At 45.8% G+C, this 20,955-nt stretch overlaps 1 protein-coding gene across 3 annotated transcripts in view; it reads left to right on the top strand.

Annotated features, from left to right (window-relative positions):
* Window positions 1–20,955, top strand: part of PHKB (phosphorylase kinase regulatory subunit beta) — a 421,697-nt gene that overhangs the window by 317,993 nt on the left and 82,749 nt on the right. The window lies entirely within an intron of this gene.

Here is a 20,955-nt window from a genome sequence, read left to right as displayed (position 1 = left end):
AAAGCCCTAGGTCCTCAAGTGGTTAAGAAAAGGGATAGATTTCTCATGGGAAAGGGGGTATCAGCTACTGATTGGGATGAAGTTCAATTCTTGGTTATGGTTTCTCTTTAACCTCCTGGGCGATACAATAATATCGCCAGGGGGCGGCGCAGCACATTTTTTTTTAATTATTATTTTTTTTTAATCATGTAGCTAGCCTAGCGCTAGCTACATGATAGCCGCTGTGCAGCGGCATCCCCCTACCCCCTCCGATCGCCTCCGGCAATCAAAGCAAACAGGAAATCCCGTTCAGAACGATCCCGATCCACCCCTCAGCGCTGCCTGGCACTGATGGGCCAGGCTGCGCACGGGGTCTTGGGGGGGGGGGGGAGCGGCGAATCAGCGCGGAGCGGCGGCAATCGGTATATACACCCAGCTAGCAAAGTGCTAGCTGCGTGCAACAAAAAAAAAATTATGCAAATCGGCCCACCAGGGCCTGAGAAATCCTCTGTGGCGGCTTACCCCGAGCTCAGCTCGGGATTATCCCCCAGAGGGTTAAAGGAGAACTGTAGTGAGAGGGATATGGTGTCTGCCATATTTATTTCCATTTAAGCAATACCTGTTGCCTGGCTGTCCTGCTGATTCTCTGCCTCTAATACTTTCAGCCGTAGACCCTGAACAAGCATGCAGCAGATCAGATGTTTTTGACAAATTTGACAGATATAACAAGATTAGCTGCATGGTTTTTCTCTGGTGGGATTCAGACATGTCTTCAGCCAAATAGACCAGCAGGGCTGCCAGGGAACTGGTATTGCTTAAAAGGAAATAAATATGGCAGCCTCCATATACCTCTCACTACAGTTCTTCTTTAAAGCAAAATACCTATGAATACGCGTGACAAAATGGTTGGCATTAGCATGTGACAGTGAATGCAGCCAGTTCATGTAGCTACGAGCCGCTGCTATGTCTGGATATGGAATCCGGCCATGATCTGAAGCCAACATGGACATTTGGAGAGGAGATTAACGTGAAGAAGGTGAATCTACAGGGGCCCTACGTGTGCTGTATGCCCCCTCATCTCTGCAGATCCTCTCCCGGCCACCACACGACGGCACCTCTCTGTGGGTGGGGCCTCTAGCTGGTTACCAGGGTGTCGGGTCTTTGAAAGGATTATTCAGGAGGCCTGTGACAAACAATGGCCGGAATTCAGAATGTTCTGCCCTCAGCAGACTCGTGACACGTTTTCCGTGAGCGGAACGAGCGGCGTGTCACGGACATCATTAAGCCTGTTATTTCACTTGATTGCCGCTCTGCTGGGCTTGGCAGAGGACCGGTGGCTTGCCTGTTTGTGCTGCTTTGGTATTCTTCTTTTCTCATTTCTGTCCAGCAGTGAGGAATGGCAGGCATGCATTGTGAGGAAAGGATGCAGGAATTGTTGCTGTACTTTTCTATAGCACATGGAAAGAATGGGACCGTGCCACCGCTAAAAGGGGGAGCGCCAAGGATGTATAAATAACCCCCCCCAGTTATATCCATTATTGTAGTCCATTTTTTTATTCTGCTTTTCCTTGCCAATAATTGACTTATTGCGTAAAACAAAATGCTATTGAGTGAATAGAGTGAGATTCAATGGGCTTTTAGAACCCTTTTTCTCAATCCCTGCTGGGCACAGCAGCTTCTGCCAGGCGTTGTGTTGTGTTTCAATGTAGCACAATTGTCCCTAAAGGCCCGTACACACGCTTGACTAAGGCGGTCAATAACAACTGCCTGAGCCAATAGGCGTTTGTACAGCAGCCGCTGACTTCCAACCCAGGCAGCACAGTGGCGCAGTGGTTAGCGCTCTCGCCTTACAGCGCTGGGTCCCTGGTTCGTATCCCAGCCAGGTCAACATCTGCAAGGAATTTGTATGTTCTCCCCGTGTCTGTGTGGGTTTCCTCCGGGCACTCTGGTTTCCTCCCACATCCCAAAAACATACAGATAAGTTAATTGGCTTCCCCTAAAATTGGACCTAGACTATTATACAGACACTACACTGTATAATAGTCTTCTACACTGTATAATAGACCTATGACTATTGTAGAGATTAGTTTGTGAGCCCCTCTGAGGAAGAGTGACCAGATTTTTGTGAGGAGGACTGAGGAGCGCGCAGCGACGAAGACTGGGGGGAGAGCCCGCGCCGCGGCGAAAAATGGGTGTGGCCAATACATTGTATGGGCGGAGCTAACATAATGATGTAACAGCGAGGCATAAGAAAGCCGTGTTTACGCCATTATGTGGACAAACGAGACTTTGCATCATGGGTGTGCAGAAACTGTGTGATGCTAATAGTATACCGTAACCACAAAACAGCAAACATAGCCATCTATGAGCATTAAATAATAAATGCAGTAACAGTTACCCCGGACACCAGAAAATAAACGCAATGGGCAACATGTCAGCACAAAATAACCGCAATGCGGGCAACACGTCAGTACAAAATAAACGCAATGCGGGCAAACATTTCACTAGAAAATTAACGCAATGCGGGCAAACATTTCACCAGAAAATGCAATGCGGGCAAACATTTCCACAGAAAAGAAACGCAATGCGGGCAAACATTTCACCAGAAAAGAAACGCAATGCGGGCAAACATTTCACCAGAAAAGAAACGCAATGCGGGCAAACATTTCACCAGAAAAGAAACGCAATGCGGGCAAACATTTCACCAGAAAAGAAACGCAATGCGGGCAAACATTTCATCAGAAAAGAAACGCAATGCGGGCAAACATTTCACCAGAAAAGAAACGCAATGCGGGGAAACATTTCACCAGAAAAGAAACGGACTGCGGGCAAACATTTCACCAGAAAAGAAACGTAATGTGGGCAAACATTTCACCAGACAAAAAACGCAATGCGGGCAAACATTTCACCAGAAAAGAAACGCAATGCGGGCAAACATTTCACCAGAAAAGAAACGCAATGCGGGCAAACATTTCACCAGAAAAGAAACGTAATGTGGGCAAAGTTCACCTGGAAAAGAAAGCATTTACTCACCTGGCAGAAGTCTCCGGCCTCTGGCGCGCTCCTCCCGGGACCACCTTCCCCCTGCATATCTCCCGCGCTGACAGGGCTACGGAAAGATGGCGCCCGAAGCCCTGTACTGGAGACACAAATAGTCTCCAGTACAGGGCTTCGGCAGCCATATTGCCGCAGCCCTGCTCGCCTGCCGGTGTCGGAACAGACACCGGAAGAGGAGGCTGGAGCGGGGCTGCAGGCAATGAACTGGCACGGCGTCTATAGATGCCGCTGCCAGTTCATGAGGAGAGAGTGGCCAGAGTCCCGAGGCCGGGATGTCCCGCTGCTGAAAGCGGGACGTTTCCCGGGACCTCATTAAGCCTGGGACAGCGGACCCCGAATCTGGGACGCGTCCCGGGCAATCCGGGACGTCTGGTCACTCTACTCTGAGGGACAGTTAGTAACAAGACAATACACTTTGTACAGCGCTGTGGAAGATGTCAGCGCTATATAAATACTAAATAATAACCCGCGGTTGATCTGCCCAGCGGAGCAACTCATCCATGTGATGGCCTATCGCGTTATCTGCACCGCTCCCCAGCCCCCCACATGGCGTCGCACACGCTGCTCCGTCACACCTGATCGCATGGCAACAGAACGCGTCATCGGCTACATAACTGAGGCAGGGAACACACTTGTCTTTGTTTTCTGCACACCAAGTGTGTTTCTATGCAGGAAAATGCGCACGTTTCTTCACAGCAGCTGATGTAATTGATGGGGAAAACTGAAAATGTGCAAAGTCATCATGCAGAATGTCAGTTTTTTTTCTGAGCACGGACAACACATTAAGTGTGAACTAGCCCATTGATTAACACGAGTTCTCAGTTTTTCTGTGCAGAAAACGCGCACGAAAACAGTCAAGTGTGTTCCCTGCCTCACACACATCTGTGCAGGCTGGCCAGCGATGTCATCCTAGGGGGATCGGGTTCCGATTCCTGACAGGCGACATAAAGTCAAGTGGCACCTTAAAGCTAAAATTCAAATAGCCTGTGCTTTTGTTGAGTTGCTTTCACATAAGTGAGTTGGCTAGCTAGATAGTGTTTAACCACTTGAGGACCCACCCTTTACCCCCCCCCCCCCCTTAAGGACCAGCGCTGTTTTAGCTGATCTGTGCTGGGTGGGCTGTGCAGCCCCCAGCACAGATCAAACACCAGGCAGAGGGACATGATCGCCCCCCTTTTTTCCCCACTAGGGGGATGATGTGCTGGGGGGTCTGATCGCTCCTGCCTGCCTGAGTGCTGCGGGGGGGGCACCTCAAAGCCCCCCTCCACGGCAAAATTCCCCCCCTCCCTCTCCTCCCTCCCTTCCCCGGAGATCAGAGGCTGCACAGGAACGGATCTGTCCTGTGCAGCCTCTAACAGGCTCCTGCCTGTCATGTGACAGCGATCCCCGGCCGCTGATTGGCCGGGGATCGCTGATCTGGTACAACGCTGCTACTGTTAGCAGCGTTGTAAAAATGTAAACAAAGCGGATTATTTCCGCTTGTGTTTACATTTAGCCTGCGAGCCGCGATCGGCGGGCCGCAGGCTATTCACGGAGCCCCCGGCCGTGAATTGACAGGAAGCAGCCGCTCGCGCGAGCGGCTGCTTCCTGATTAATTAGCGATGCAGAACTGCGTTGCTGGTCCTGCAGCTGCCACTTTGCCGACGCGCGGTATGAGTGCGCGGTCGGCAAGTGGTTAAAACCTGTGTAGCCGATTGTTAATGAGAAACTATAAAAACTTGCAAAAGTTTAAATTGCAAATCTTATGCTTACTTATTCCCTAATCTAAGCTATAGCTGTGGTGGAGTTCGGATATGTAATAGCAATTCACTTTTTCACCTGAGTTTTCTCCTAGGAGATAATTCTTCATCGTTGATTTAAAATAACTTTCCAGGAGTTTTCAACTAAAAAAGTGCCACAAAGTAGGTGAAAAGGAACTAGCAAAATTATTTTGAGTATTTTCTTGCTCTCTGTTAGCTTGAAAGGCATTTTATTGACGAGCTTAAAAATATCACCTAAGGACTCTTTCACACCAGAGCCGTTTTTCAGCGTTTTAACGCAAAGTCTATACTTTGCATTAACCAAGGTAAAAGGAAAGTCCAAAGACTTTCATTTTACCTTTCACACCCGAAGCTGCGTTTCGATACGACGCACCCGGGAGCTGTTTCTCGTCGGGAATCAGCGGTTTCCCGTCGGGTGAATTATAACTACCGCTGCTGCTCAGCGTCGCACCGCAGTATCCCGACGACAGCCGTATTGTCTAATGTGAAAGAGGCCTAAGAGAAAACTCAGGAGAAAACGTTAATTGCATATGGGCCCAGGTTACTTAACCACACCTTTGCCGATATCAAGAGTTCAGCTACTGGTTACTAACCCCTTATGGCAATCTGCGAGCTTCAGCTACAAAGTCTGAACCTCTGGCATCACTTACAGACCTCTACCGAAATGTCCACCGATATCCGGAGTTAGGCTGCATAACAGCTTATCTCCATGAGCAGCCACTTGCTCACCGATCGAAGTCATTGAGTTGGAAAATACATGTCTGCCAGCTTTAGGCCAGTGACAGGAAGCAGCCATTTGAGTGCACAGAGAAAGCTGAGCTGCAGATAATTTCCCATCAGCCACCAGAATAGGCAAGTCGGCATTATAACATGACAGTGCTCCATAACCAGGAAGTAGAATTTTTTTCAATCAGAGGTAATCCTCTCAGAGTCATATTGGTGGCTGGATAGTGTAAAGGTGGCCAAACATCTATCGACTTGGCGGCCAATTGAAAATCTGATTCCATAATTATAATGGAATGTGCTTGCCCGATCGATGTTGCGGCCGATTTTGGGCCATGCTGCAAGGTGTAGGGCCGTCATGGTCGATCGGGTGTGTGGTAGTAACAGGGAGTGATATCCGGATGAGCGAAACCCCTAACGTGATTGCTGGAGTAATGTAGGCACGTGTGATGTCACACAAGCAACCACGTGTACGCCGGCAACCTCGCAGGGTGTGTGTATGGATGGAGCTGGGGCGGAGTCACAAGGCCGATTCCGAATTCATTTCAGCATACAATGTATAGGAAATCGGCCCATGGTGTTTGGACAGCAGCCAGATCTCTCTCTAATTCGATTGGATTAGAGAGAGATTTGTCTCTTGGTTTAATCTGCCCATCATCGCTACCTTTATGGTTAAGGGCTCCGCCTCTGACACAGGAGACCATAGTTCAAATCTCAGCTCTTCCTGTTCAGTAAGCTGCACCTATTCAGTAAGGAGACCTTGGGCTACTGCCTACTGAGCGCACCATAGTGGCTGCAGCTCTGGTGCTTTGAGATCACCAGGAGCAAAGCACAATATAAATGTCCTGTGTCTTGTCTGTGTATTCCAGGGTTGAGGTGCACGTTAATAACCTTTAAAGGAAACCTGAACTCTTGCGCCGGACAGAAGGAAAGCAGAGAAATGCACCCCGTATGTATTTATAGAGTTTAACCTGCCTAATTCCCCCTCATCTGTGGCTAATAATACAATACAATAACATTTGTAAAGTGCTTTTCTCCCATAGGACTCAAAGCGCATAGTTGTGTCTCAGATTAATACAGGGTTGCAGGCTGGGTTGTGTTACAGAGGAGATAGTCAGATGTTCATAAATGCCAGACTGAAGAGGTAGGTTTTCAGTTTAGACTTAAATGCTTCCAGGGATGGAGCTGTCCTGATTGGGTTTGGCAGGGAGTTCCAAAGTGTAGGGGCAGCATGACAAAAGGCTCTGTCTCCAAAGGTTTTGAGGTGGACTCAGGGGGTGACCAAGGTGTTGTGTCCTTTTGATCTAAGATTGTGGGGGGTGTGATGCAGTTGCAACAAGTCCTTCAGGTATCCAGGGCCCAGATTGTGCAAGGATTTGAATGTCAGTAAGCCAATCTCAAACAGAATTCTCCATTTTATCGGTAGCCAGTGGAGTGAGCAAACAGGGTTGGTGTTGTGTGGCAATGGCAGGGTTGGCTCGTTAACAGCCTTGCGGCGGCATTCTGTACTAATTGCAGGCGGCGTACGTCTTTCTTATGCAGGCCTGTGTAGAGGGCGTTGCAGTAGTCTAACCTTGATGTGACGAAGGCATGAACTAGGGTTGGAAGATCCTCTGAAGGAATTAGGTGTTTAATCCTTGCAATATTCCTTAGGTGAAAGAAGGAATGTTTCACAACAGCTGAGATTTGATTCCTGAAGCTTAATTTCCCATTAATCAGTACTCCCAGGCTGCGCACACAGTCTGAGTTGTTCAGGTCTGAGCTCCCTATCCTTAGCGGTGTTGGTTGAGACTGGGGCTGCTTTGCTGTTGAGCCCTGGCCCTCGATAACAAGAACCTCAGTTTTGTCAGCATTAAGTTTTAGCCACAACTGTAATTTGATCTCTCAGCTGTGTCAGCTGCCTGCCTCGGCAGAGCAGCTAATTGATAAGCACAGGATGTTAACAATATTGTCTGCTTCCATGAAAGCAGGAAGTAGATACACTGCAGATTTATTTCAGGATTTGTATCAGCTGTAACAACAATTTCAAATGTTTTTCTTTAAAAGGGTATTATGCTTTTGCATATCTTTTAGAGTAGAGATGAGTTCAGGTCAGCTTTAAGCACAGGGTTTGTTCAGATAGCCGGCAATGTCATTTGTTAAAGCGCTCCTGAAATCTTGCGCAGGAGAGATAGAAAACAGAGAGAATGCACCCTGTATGTATTTAGAGAGTTTAGCCTGTCTGATTCCCCCTCAGTTGTGTCTAATCACAAGTTGTAATTTGATCTCTCCCCTGTGTCACATGACTGCCATGGCAGAGATGGCAGATAAGCCCATTTAAAAGCCCAGGATGTTAACAATATGTCTGCTTCCATTAATCAGGGAGTAGAAACTGCGGATTTATTTTACAATTTGTATCAGCTGTAACAAAGAGATATTTTTGTTTAAACTCTATTATTATGCTGTTGCGTATCTTTTAGAGCAGAGAGGACATTCTGAGTTAAAGTGAACCTCCAAACTAAAAATCTACTCAGCAGCACTGAAAACGCTTGGTGTTTCTTGAACAGTTTTACAGCATCAGAACTTTGTTGTACTTACCCAAGCCTCATTTTTAGCTGCACAGAAGAAAACTGCCCGGGCTTTTTTCCCCTGATGCTGTGCAAAGCATGATGGGATTTCTGATGATGTTCTCGTTCTGCTGTTTTGGAGCAATTTTTTTTTTTTCATTTGAGATTTGAAGTCTAGCAGGCTCAGCTGGGAGGGGTGATCAGGACACAGGACAGTTGTAACTGTGTCTCATGCTCCCTGTCACCTCTTTTCAACCAAAAAGATGGCTGCCCTCATGGAAAAGATGGCAACCCCTTATGAAATCACAAATATATGCCTGTTCTTTTAAAACAGGGTGGGTAAGAGATTATATTACCTGTCTATTTTAATTAACATAACTAATGTAACTTAATGACAGTATGTTTGGTTAGGCAGAATTTGTTCAGGTGGCCAGCACTGTCATTTGTTAACACCTAAGTAGCAACCTCTGATTAGCATAGCAGTGTTGGCCTGATTAGTGTAACAATGATGTGGCAGGTGCTATTTGTGTGCTAATTAAGCTTGTAATTGTTTTAGATTTGTTGACTTTCTCAATGCTCTGCAAACATTCACAATGCACAGTGGACTTGTCAGGTGCTGCTGTGTGAGAGGCTGCTGGATTTCTCTATCACCGCTCATCAAATCCTGAACTTCTTCCAAACCCAGCAGTAGTGACCAGTTATTGCAGCATTTCCGTGCTGTGTCATAATAGTAGCATGGATGCGGTGGGTTGCACAGTCTGTGTCCCGCCAAAGGTGCTTAGTTGGGCGATAACATTTTTTTTTAAAAAGGGCTCTTCCCTACAACTGCACAGTAGTACTAAACCAGAGTGGTAAGGCTCTCCACTGTCCCACACCACCCCCTGAGGCGTGACACAAACATTGTCACAGAGGCGCCGGCTGCATTCAATGGTGTGGAGTCAGTCAGATTGTCACCGGGGGCTGCATGTACCCTCCACCTCTTTTCGGTCTCCTTTGCAGCCGCGTCTCCGCTGTCATGGCGTCAGACGACAACGTTAGGTGACGCAAGCGGCACACGGTTGCCATGGAGATGTCAAGCTTCAAGGAACTTCCTACTTGTTGGCACTCCACACCACAGACGCCACACTCTTAATAAGGATGAAGGGCCTGAGGTGGGTCACACAAAGAGGGGGGAGTGTTTTGCACCTAGACCCCCCCCCCCCCACCCGGTGGGCATGAACTTGGTTGTTTGCCTCATCCTGAACTCTGCTCCTCAGCTCATTGACCTCTCCTGACGCTTCTCCAGCCCTATCTTCTCTGTCAGTCCCTTCACTGACTGCCATTTACACAAAAGATACAATTTAAAATTGTGACTCTCCCCTACAAAGCTCTTTACAACCTAGCTGCTTCTATATTTATACATAATAATAATATGGTTGTATGTTAGACATATGACTATAATAGGATTAGATTGTGAGCTCCTCTGAGGACAGTCAGTGACACGCAGGCCTGGTGCCCAATACTCCCCCTTCCTTTCTACTACCCCCTTCAGCTCTCCTCACAGTGCCCCCCCCCATACTGTGCCAACTATTCTACCTATACTGTGGGCAACTATACTAGCTACCTATACTGAGGCAACTATACTAAGGCAGCTACCTATACTGTGGGCAACTATACTAGCTACCTATACTGGGAGCAACTATACTAGCTATCTATACTGGGGCAACTATACTGGGGCAGCTACCTATACTGTGGGCAACTATACTAGCTACCTATACTGGGAGCAACTATACTAGCTATCTATACTGGGGCAACTATACTAGCTACCTATACTGGGAGCAACTATACTAGCTATCTATACTGTGGGCAACTATACTAGCTACCTATACTGGGAGCAACTATACTAGCTATCTATACTGTGGGCAACTATACTAGCTACCTATACTGGGAGCAACTATACTAGCTACCTATACTGGGAGCAACTATACTAGCTATCTATACTGGGGCAACTATACTAGCTACCTATACTGGGAGCAACTATACTAGCTATCTATACTGTGGGCAACTATACTAGCTACCTATACTGGGAGCAACTATACTAGCTACCTATACTGGGAGCAACTATACTAGCTATCTATACTGTGGGCAACTATACTAGCTACCTATACTGAGGCAACTATACTAAGGCAGCTACCTATACTGTGGGCAACTATACTAGCTACCTATACTGGGAGCAACTATACTAGCTATCTATACTGGGGCAACTATACTGGGGCAGCTACCTATACTGTGGGCAACTATACTAGCTACCTATACTGGGAGCAACTATACTAGCTATCTATACTGGGGCAACTATACTAGCTACCTATACTGGGAGCAACTATACTAGCTATCTATACTGTGGGCAACTATACTAGCTACCTATACTGGGAGCAACTATACTAGCTATCTATACTGTGGGCAACTATACTAGCTACCTATACTGGGAGCAACTATACTAGCTATCTATACTGGGGCAACTATACTAGCTACCTATACTGGGAGCAACTATACTAGCTATCTATACTGTGGGCAACTATACTAGCTATCTATACTGTGGGCAACTATACTAGCTACCTATACTGAGGCAACTATACTAAGGCAGCTACCTATACTGTGGGCAACTATACTAGCTACCTATACTGGGAGCAACTATACTAGCTATCTATACTGGGGCAACTATACTGGGGCAGCTACCTATACTGTGGGCAACTATACTAGCTACCTATACTGGGAGCAACTATACTAGCTATCTATACTGGGGCAACTATACTAAGGCAGCTACCTATACTGTGGGCAACTATACTAGCTACCTATACTGGGAGCAACTATACTAGCTATCTATACTGGGGCAACTATACTGGGGCAGCTACCTATACTGAGACAATTATACTAGCTACCTATACTGGTGGCAACAATATTGGCTACCTTTACTGGTGGCAACTATACTAGCTACCTATACTGAGGCAACTATACTGCTTATACTGGGGCAGCTACCTATACTGGTGGCAACAATATTGGCTACCTACACTGGGGGCAACTATACCTGGTTAACCCTATACAGGGGGCACCAATACCTGGCTACCTACCTACCTATACTGAGGATCCGCATCTTTACAAGTTTGCCTCAGGCAGCAGAAAGTCTAGACTTGGCCCTGGTGACATGACCATGTACAGTGTGGACAGCCAGTGACATGATTATGTATTCTGAGCTGCAGTCTGAACAGGTTGATGATGACGCTGAGCTACGCAGTAGCCCCGCCTCCAGCAGACTGCTTTTACTGCTTGCACCTGGACAGATTTGTCATTCATTTAAATGTTCAAAAATAGGACTTTTAACTGAACGGACGCCAGTAAGGTAACGTGCTTTGTGTTTGTTAAGCCGGCAGATGGTGTGATCAGATCTGTGCGTAGAGTCGGGCTGTAGAGGTTTGTTAGCGTCATGTTGAAGTGAGAATAACGCTCATTACAGCAATGTTAGAAAATAAGCCATTACCCCACAATGCTGATCACCGCCGGCCCATCCAGCCGTCGTCTGTGCGTCGTAGCGTCACGCGCGGTGATGGAATATCCTCGCCGGCGCGTTATTTCCCCAGCGGTCCTCTAAATGAATTCTCTATAGATGATTTCCCTTACCTGCTTCCTCTTTTTTTGGCTGCACATGAAATTCCACTTATTGGAAATTCTCAGTTTTAGAGATTAATGCCGCCCTTTTCTCCTCTTTCCCGAGCGCTGCGCATTGTTGCGCTTTTACAGAGATCGCTAAAAGGACCTCGCTTACAGATGGAGGGTTATTTTCTGCTTACTCTTCACCGCTATAAAAAGCAACTCGCCCTTCAGCGGCGTAAATACCCTCTCCGCTTCGCACAACAATTATTTAACTGTGTTTATGTTTTCGTTTACTCCTCTTATTTTTATGTTTCCTGTACATATTTCCATTTATGCGCTTCGTTTCAGATGTAGATTTCTTCTCCTTTAGAAGAGCAGGTAGTGTTCGGCTCGCTGGGCACGGTTCTCTCTCTATTGGTTCTTCTGAGATGTTGAATATGCTGTTAAAGGACACCCGAGGCGAAAATAAACGAAAGAAATAAACAATTGTATCTATCTTCCTTCTCCTAAAAAATGATTTTTAAGATATTCCACAGTTTTATTTTATGTTTAAATCTACTTTTTTCAGTTTTAACTGTTTTATTGTTTTTGCTCAATGACACATTCAATTGAAAGTATGTCAGAGCTAAAATCTATGAACTATTGAAAATGTTATCTCTTTCCTGCTTTCAGAAGCCATTTTCTGCTAGGAAAGTGTTTTCTAGTTGGAATTCCTTATCAGTGAGGGTCACACTATAGTCACTTCCTGTCTGAGTCACTTACATACCTGATATTTAACCCTTTCATGCAGAGAAAGAAAAAAAAGGAACACAGCATAGTTAATAGTGTTCCAGGCACTGTACATACACATGTCTATCTCATCATGTCACATGCCACTTCGGGTATCCTTTAAAGGGAACCAAGGACCACTTCTTCTTTTTTTTTTTTTTTTTCCTTTCCCTGGTTTCTATTAGCTATTGAAGTTGTCATGCCTCTCCCCCCCCCCCCCCCCCTCTTTTAGCTACCTATTATTTATCCAGGGGAAGGTGTGAATATAGCATCTGTTGCTTCTCTAAACTCTTTGAACTAGCCTATCTGGGACTTCTTGGAGTGGGAGCGTTGTATGGTTTGTTACTGCATAGTAATGTGCTCTGTTGTTGGGTGGGGTGAGTAGGATTGAGTGGGAGTGGCACACAAGGGCAGTGGGCGGGGTTGGTGAGGAGCGCAGTGCTCTTGGCCAAATCTATCAACTGAGCTGATCGCTGGCTGAGGTATCAGAGACTCCTGGACTCGCAATAAATTCCCAGCAGAGTTCAAACTGTACAGAGTTCAAACAGCAAAGGACGCTCTACAGTTTGAACTTACTTGTCACAGGGGCAATGTCCAAAAAAGAAAGGGCACTAGATACCGGCCAAAGCCATTACTGGGTCACCGGATTAAGTATAACATGCCTGATTGTGCACTCAGAGGGAATGAAGCATATACTTGAAAAAGACAGATGAGGCACTAGTCACTGCAAAGAAATATACCTTTAATCCACGGTGTAGAATCACAGCAGGGTACACAGTGGGGGTGAGGGAGGCCTGACAGCTGTTTTGCTTTATATAAAAGCTTCCTCAGAGGCCAGTAAGATGAACAACATGACCCAAGTGAAGTTCGGCAATAAATGGTCTCACTTACCGCCCTGAATGCGGTCCGCAACGCCCACTCAACGAAGCCGCGGCGATCGGCGTCTAGACTCCGCCTACCGGTAGTGACGTGTGCCTTGCTTCATCCAATAGGTAAGCAGCGAGTCTCCCCGCATCTGGCGCCTTGTCACTTCCTGGATACGGTGTCACTGCCTGCCGTATCCAGGGCGGATCGTTCAGAAACAGCCTTATCAGTCCGTCGACAGACTGTACACACGCTGTACTGTCTGCTGAAAACCCGCCCAGCATGAGGTGCCGACGGACCTGTCGTTGGCTTCAGTCAGACGTGTGTACGAGCCTTAAGTCAGGTGACACCTGGTCTGAGCACACACCTCTCTTTTCTTTGTTTGCAGTGTTGGCTAGAATCTGTATATTACCAGTAAGGAGTTATTTGCAAGATTATCTTAAAGAGAATCTGAAGCGAGTATAAAACTCGCTTCTTCTCTTCTATTCAGCAGGGGCATGTGTGCCCCTGCTAAACCGCCGCTATCGCGCCGCACAACGGGGATCCCTTACCCCCCAAATCCCCTCCGTCCTCGCCGGGGATCTCTTCCGCTTTGAGGCAGGGCTAACGGCTATAGCCCTGCCTCACTCGCGTCTGTCAGCGCGTATCTCCGCCTCTCCCCCACCCCTCTCAGTCTTCCTTCACTGAGAGGGGCGGGGGAGAGGCGGCGATGCGCCGCTGATAGACGCGCTGTGAGGCAGGGATGCAGACGTTAGCCCTGCCTCTAGGAGCAGCAAAATCTACGACCAATTTGGTCGTTGATTTTGCAGGGGGGGGAATTGGTGGGTAAGGGACCCCCGTTGTGCGGCGGGATAGCGGCGGTTTAGCAGGGGCACACATGCCCCTGCTGAATAGAAGAGAAGAAGCGAGTTTTATACTCGCTTCAGTGTCTCTTTAAGGCAGCCATACACTGGCCGATTGCCACCAGATCGAGCCTTTATGTACTGGCTGCCACATGTCTATTGTCTGATAATAATGGCATAGCGTTTGCATAATGCATCTGCTTGCCAGAATATGCAGGCTCTTAAACTACCTGACTGCTGTTTCTGCAGGAGTTGGCCCACGCAAAATAATTTGCATCTCAGCAGTGGCGCAACATGTAGGCCTCCTCGTACCCCCAAGAAATGGGGGGCAGCGCAGACACCCCCACACAGAGCACCTCACTGCCTGTAAGCACTGCAACTGCTACCGGGGCGAGGAGCAGAGAAACGCGGACAGGGCAACCCCAGACGTGGCTAATGCCCAGAGGGGACCATTCATGTTGCTCCCCCAAAGGATAGATTCCTTACCTTTGCAAATTGTACCCAGCTGCAAGATTGTGCAAAATGCCTGTCCTGGGAGCGGACACCCCAGTGGGGCGATGGGGAGGGGAGCATGCAGTCAGTAAGTAAGTCCCACCCCCTAGGTGGTGCCAAGCAGAATAAATTAGCATAAAATGTTCATCAGCTCAGAGTGATTAGCATGGCTCCGCCTCCCCTGTGCAGCACTGATATGTGTGGAGTGATTAGTGATAAAGGCAGGATTTATTCCAGCTGTATCTATAAATGTTCCTGCTAGTGCATTATATGAGCTGAGGAGATTTAGGTTTTATACTAATAAAAAGGATATATGTAGCAAAAAAACTGAAGAAACTTGAAGCGTTTATATGCAAAAATACAAAAGATTTTTATTGAAGACAACACTTGTGCAAAAATATTTATAAAAAGTATCCGTCAGGGAACATTTTTCCATAGCAGAGAATGGCAAAAATGCATCAGTTGTTAACATCAAGATTAGTGCAGTTGTGCAAATTGAGGCGACAACTTCGACTTGTTTCGGGATAGACCCTTCATCAGGCCTCCACAAATAGAGACAAATCTGTATAGTTAACACATGTTCTTAATAAACATCTGGACAACATCAAGCCAGGTATAACCACTCATCCAATTTTCAGACACAGGAACCGCACAAGGCAGGAGCTTGAATGAATGGCCATTCCTCTCCAGCTCCTGCCTTGTGCGGTTCCTGTGTCTGAAAATTGGATGAGTGGTTATACCTGGCTTGATGCTGTCCAGATGTTTATTAAGAACATGTGTTAACTATACAGATTTGTCTCTATTTGTGGAGGCCTGATGAAGGGTTTATCCCGAAACAAGTCGAAGTTGTCGCCTCAATTTGCACAACTGCACTAATCTTGATGTTAACAACTGATGCATTTTTGCCATTCTCTGCCATGGAAAATGTTCCCTGACGGATACTTTTTATAAATATTTTTGCACAAGTGTTGTCTTCAATAAAAATCTTTTGTATTTTTGCATATAAACTCTTCAAGTTTCTTCAGTTTTTTGCTACATATATCCTTTTTATTAGTATAAAGTCTATGTAGGTGTTGTGGCACACCTGAGAGGATATTATCATCATTTCTTTTGTTTCCCTGTATACGGAATAGGGATTTAGGTGTAACAGATCCCTATTTCCTCCTTAGCTCACAGCGCCCAGCTCTCCTCCGCACAGCAGCCTTTCCTAGAAAGTTGGATGGTGTCATATGGCCGCCACAGGATATCCCGCCTGCTCCAAAATGACAGAGATTAGCAACACTTCTGCAGGCCCATTCCAGGAATACTCCCTTAGTTTCAGCTTTGGAGAGTGTGCTGAAGAGTTACAACCCCAGCACATGTTCCTCCTTTGTTCCTGTTGGAATCTACAAGGCTGCAAAATGCATTTCAGCAGCATCCCTTTATCTCTGAGACTCACTGGCTCTCTATACGATGAGGGACCACTTAAAGGGACACTTAAGTCAAACAAAAAAAAATGAGTTTTACTCACCCAGGGCTTCCAATAGCCCCCTGCAGCTGTCCGGTGCCCTCGCCGTCTCCCTCCGATCCTCCTGGCCCCGCCAGCAGCCTCTTCCTGTTTCGGTGACAGGAGCTGACAGGCTGGGGACGCGAGTGATTCTTCGCGTTCCCAGACACATTAGCACCCTCTATGCTGCTATATGGTATATGATATATGCTATAGCAGCATAGATGGCGCTATTGTGGCCAGGAACGCAAAGAATCACTCGCGTCCCCAGCCTGTCAGCTCCTGTCACCGAAACAGGAAGTGGCTGCCGGCGGGGCCAGAAGGATTGGAGGGAGATGGCGAGGGCACCGGACAGCTGCAGGGGGCTATTGGAAGCCCCAGGTGAGTAAAACTCATTTTTTTTTGTTTGACTTAAGTGTCCCTTTAAAGAGGAGCTGTCAGCTATACTATCTCAGAACAAAAAACTCTTATATAAGTAAATAAATACTTGCTGTACTTACATAACATATGTATTGCACTGTCCATGTTTTGATTTTAGTGATTTTTCTACAGTAAAAAAAGAGAAATCCTGGATTCTCCATCTTAAATGTGGCTATTTTGAAACCAATTTTGATGTAATTTCCTGCCCTACTCTCCTCTGCCTGATTTTCCCGCCCTTCACTATAGAAAGTACATTGTCTCAGCATGAGAAATATATGCCAATCAGAGAGGAACAGAGGTGTGAGGCTTCAGCCAATCAGGCTGCTTTAGTTAAGTCTGAGGGGAAGTAGAGAAGCAAAAAAGGACAACCCAGCATGCCCTGCTACTTCCTCTTTGTGTACCAAATTTTGTGTGTACCAAATAAGAGTCAGGTAAACTGGGGAATGATCATTTGTCAACAAGAAAAGTAATAGTGATTTTAACTTTTGCATTGCCTGGTTAGCATCCTTATTACTCGTTTACCAGATAAAAATAAAGAATTGATTTTATGCCCGACAGTTACACTTTAAAGTAAACCCAAGGTGAGTGATATGGAGGCTGCCATATTTATTTCCTTTTAAAGAGAGGCCCGAGGAGAGCTCCAAAAAAAAAAAAAAAGTAGGGTACCTGATCCAGGGGGCTGAGCGGATCAGGGAGGCGCTCCACGCCGCTCCTGTGGGCCGCACCGACCCACTTTTACTTTCGTGACCCATAGGTCACGACACTGCAACGAGAGACTGTGTGTCTCTCATAGTGTGCAGGGGGGAGGGGCAGGAGGCGCGGCTTGGAGAGAGAGCTGCCCAATGGCAGCTCAGGAAACCCTGCAGGAACACCCCTGGTGGGCGTTTTGAACAGGGAATTCATCTCCTTGTGTTTACCTCAGAGAAAGCGACAAATATTTTTGCTAATCTTGGGGTGGTAAAGCGTGGCGATGGGGGGGGGGGGGGGCAGTGAGTAGTGGTGTGGGGAGACAGAGGCATGTCATGAGGCAGAGAACATGCCACTGTGTTCCATCTTCCTCCTGAAGATCCACCTCAGGTCCTCTTTATACAATACCAGTTGCCTGGCTATACTGCTTATCCACTGCTTTTAATACTTTTAGCCTTTAACCCTGAACAAGCATGCAGCAGGTCAAGTGTTTTCTGATATTATTCTCAGATCTGACAAGATTAGCTGAATGCTTGTTACTGGTATTGTTCAGATACTACTGCAGCCAAATAGACCAGCAGGGCTGCCAGGCAACTGGTATTGTTTAAAAGGAAACAAATATGGCAGCCTTCATATCACTCTTACTCGGGTTCACTTTAAATCCATGTGGGAGCTCACTTTAATCACACTGATCACTTAAACGAATTGTGCAGCTCCTCTCATGTTGAGTTCCACCAACAAGGAAAATTCTGGAGAGAAAGAGAAACGCTCTTTGTGTTTAATTGTATGGTGATGCTCAACACCCTTAAAGGACACCCAAGGTGAAAAATAACTAATAAAATAAACAATTGTATATATCTTCCTTCTCCTAAAAATGACTTTTTAAGATATTCTACAGTTTTATTTTATATTTAAATCTACTTTTTAAAGAGACTCTGTAACAAAATTTTGAGCCTTATTTCTTCTATCCTATAAGTTCCTATGCCTGTTCTAATGTGCTCTGGCTTACTGCAGCCTTTCCTATTTGTACAGTGGCTGTATTATCTCTGTTATATGACTTAATCTTCTCTCCTCTGTTGGGCTCAGGCAGTCAGGCTGGAATGTGCTGTGCTGCTTGTGATTGGATAGAAGCTATACACACCCTCTCCAGGCCTCCTGCATACTCTGTATGAGTCACACACTGAGCTCCTCTCAGCCTATCACTTGCTATCTCTTTTGTTTGTAAACACTGGGTAAAACTGGCAATTACAAGCCAGGATTGCAGCAGGGAGAGGCAGAAACAGCACAGAGGGGCCCAGGAGAACATAATGAATAGAATGGTATGCTTTTTATTGTAAGAATTTTAGAGTACAGATTCTCTTTAATTTTTTACAGTTTTATTGTTTTTGCTCAATGACACATTCATTGAAATATGCCAGAGCTAAAATCTATGAACTGTTGACCCTTTTTATCTCTTTCCTGCTCTCAGAAGCCATTTTCTACTTGGAAAGTGTTTTATAGTTGGAATTTATTATCATTGAGGGTCAAACTGTAGTCTGACTCAGACAGGAACTGCCCCTTCCATACCTGATGATTAACTCTTTCAGGCAGAGAAATGTCATCATGTCACGTCACCTCGGGTATCCTTTAAAGTAAGCAGCTCAATATGAGTTGTTGGTAAGAGAGTCAATATTGACTAGTCAGTGAATAAGGCTTATGAGTATAGTGTTCCTGTTGAAGATAAATTCTTACCAGGCAATAGCACAGTGTAAAATGCTCGTTGAGTGTATGCTTTACACGGTTTTAATGAAGTGCAGTTACCCTTTAAGGGAGTGAATAGACAGCAAGTGATATATTCCATATGGGACAGATGTTTATAAAGTTGTTTGAGAGAGGAGGTTGGACCCATGACCTGCAGTACAGCTCTCGTGTATCACATTCTGCTCTGTATCTTGTAATCCTCTAAACATGAAAAGTGGTTGGATATTAATTCATTTCCTAAGGCAAGAAGCTGTCATGTTTTATATGTGAATTCTGTGGCCTGCAGCAAAGTGCCTGTCCATTTCTGCTTACTGTAGCTCTCGCCAGCAGCAATGGTTTACACGGCAACCATCATCGTGTGTCAGTGCAGAACTGTGGTTTCTATCCAGAATATATGCTGGAGGAGGGCTCTCTAAATGTCAACATCTTATTTTGTTTCATTTAAAAAAACATTTGTTGAGAGAACGCGTTCAGTTTGGCTGTGTAGACATATTGTAATGCTTAAAGGACAGCTGTCACGAAAAATTGTAACATTTAAAATGCATACATAAAAAATGTACATTTCTCCCAGAGTAAAATGCACTAAAAATAACTTTTCTCCTATGTTAATATCACTTACAGTAGTCAGGGATAATCTTACAGGTTTTGGATCAGTCCATTTCCTTATGGGGAGGGGGGTGTTTCTCAGATACAGTATTTCTTTATTTACCAAAGCATTAACTGAATGGTTGCTCAGTGCAAAATGGTGTACATACGATTTGGGAGGATGGCCAGCATCTTTGTATAGATCCTTCCCCAGGGAGTGCTTTTGAAAAGCATTTTACTGGTATTACTGTCAATATTCCCAAGCCCCTTCACTGAGGAAATGGACTAGTCCAAAATATGTCAGATCTGTCAGCTTTTTAGGAGAAAGTAATATATAGTACATTTTACTCTGGGAGAAATGTACATTATATATGTTTGCACTGTATTTTTTTTTACTAGAAGACTCACTTTTTCTTCCGCAAAACTGGGGAAAAAAGTCACTGTGTCTTATAGTCCAAATGCAGGGAATTCCTGACTTGTAAAAACTTGTCAACACGAACCTCCAAACCGCCGTCATGTCAGCAACTCCCTGTACTGTGCCCATGCAGAGGAGGATACAAAGGGGCATAGAGGACACAAGGGGGGCAGAGGCAGGTACAAGGGGGCATGAGATAAAAAGGGGACATAATCCACAAGATGCCCCTTCACCATGGATGCACCAGGTTTAGTATATATTTTTTCCCCTGATTTTTGTCCTCTAAACCTGGGTGCATCTTATGGTCAGGAGCATCTTATAGTCCGAAAAATACGGTACTTTGTGGGGAGAGGGAGACCTTGGGGACCCCTACAGGCTCTGGAACCCCGAGACAATTGTCCCCTTTGCCTCTATGGTAGCACCGGCGTCTTGTATCTCGAAAAATACGGTATTTTATTCTGATAGTGGTCCTAGTGGTAAAAAGTAGTTAGCATTTTTCTCATCTTGAATATGCTTTTTTGTATAACACTTTTCTTCTGTCGGACTTAAAGGGACATTATCGATTGACATGGTTTTTTCAATTGAGATAGGATATGTTTGGGAAGTGCTGCTAAGTGTTGGTGTATACATCTGAATCCTTATCTCTCTGTTTACTGTTATCTAATCCCTTTCACACTTTTCTGATGGCAGTCTGATGAAATTCTGAGGGCAGACTCAGCCATGAGGGGAAGGGGGGATTCCCTTCACAGTGCATCATTAACTCTGTGTGCAGAGAGCTCAGTCAGAGACAGGCAGAGCTTTCTCTCACAGAGAGCAGAGGAAATGTACTGTATGTGCAACATAAACATCTGTAATTGTGTGTGTGAAACCTGATATAGGAAAACAAAAGCCTGTCAGGTAATCAGCTTCAATATTACACTGTTCTTAGCATGCCAGATTGCCGAGATTCTTACAGATTCATACC

Source organism: Hyperolius riggenbachi, chromosome 11 (genome assembly GCF_040937935.1).
Source record: "Hyperolius riggenbachi isolate aHypRig1 chromosome 11, aHypRig1.pri, whole genome shotgun sequence".
NCBI classification, from domain to species: Eukaryota; Metazoa; Chordata; class Amphibia; order Anura; family Hyperoliidae; genus Hyperolius; species Hyperolius riggenbachi.
The sequence above is the reverse complement of the archived record's forward strand: the minus strand, read 5'-3'. Positions and strand labels throughout refer to the sequence as shown.